This window comes from Neopelma chrysocephalum, unplaced genomic scaffold (genome assembly GCF_003984885.1).
Source record: "Neopelma chrysocephalum unplaced genomic scaffold, ASM398488v2 Primary Assembly neopelma1_96947, whole genome shotgun sequence".
In the NCBI taxonomy this organism is placed as follows: Eukaryota; Metazoa; Chordata; class Aves; order Passeriformes; family Pipridae; genus Neopelma; species Neopelma chrysocephalum.
Window position 1 is genome coordinate 1 of NW_020925590.1, and position 653 is coordinate 653.

General features: G+C 68.9%; 1 non-coding gene across 1 annotated transcript; it reads right to left on the minus strand.

The window, feature by feature from the left end:
* Positions 1-64: 64 nt before the first annotated feature.
* LOC113960960 lies at positions 65-197 on the minus strand. The gene has a single exon (XR_003532160.1). It is a non-coding gene; the product is annotated as a small nucleolar RNA SNORA5 (small nucleolar RNA).
* Between the last annotated feature and the right edge of the window lie 456 nt (positions 198-653).

Sequence of the window (653 nt, forward strand, 5' to 3'; positions counted from 1 at the left end):
GAGGGGACACGGGGGACATGGGCACTCAGAGCCACCCGGGGGCTCTCCCTGACCCCGGGCAGGGATGTGTCCGTGGGGGATCCGTCCCCCTGTCCCACGGGAGGGGACGGGGGGCACTCGGAGCACGGAGGTTGCTGTGGCAGCCGGTGGCCGGTCCCCGACACGGGGGGACAGGGACCGAATTTGACTGGGCTGCGGGGGGTGACACGGGGGTGACATGGCTGGGGGACAACAGGGGAAGGTGACAGGGGCCTGACAGGGCTGGGGGTACCTGAGAGCACCTGGGGGTGCCCGGGACAGGTGACAGGGCTGGGGGAGCTGGGAGGTGACAGAAAGCAGCAAGGCTGTAGCTGTCCAGGTGAAGGTGACAAGGCTGGCAGTACCTGGGGTAACTAAGGAAGGTGACGGGCTGGGGGTGTCTGGAGGTCCCCGGGGCAGGTGACAGGGTTGGGGGTGCCCAGGTGGAGGCAACAGGCCCAGAGTACCCAGGGGTACCTGGAGGTGCCTGGGGCAGGTGACAAGGGAAGGTGACAGGGCTGGAGGTATCTGGTGGTACCCAGGGAATGCTGAGGGCAGGTCACGGGGCTGGGGGTGGCAGGGGGTGCCCAGGGCAGGTGACAGGGCTGGGGGTGACAGGGCTGGGGGTGGCAGGG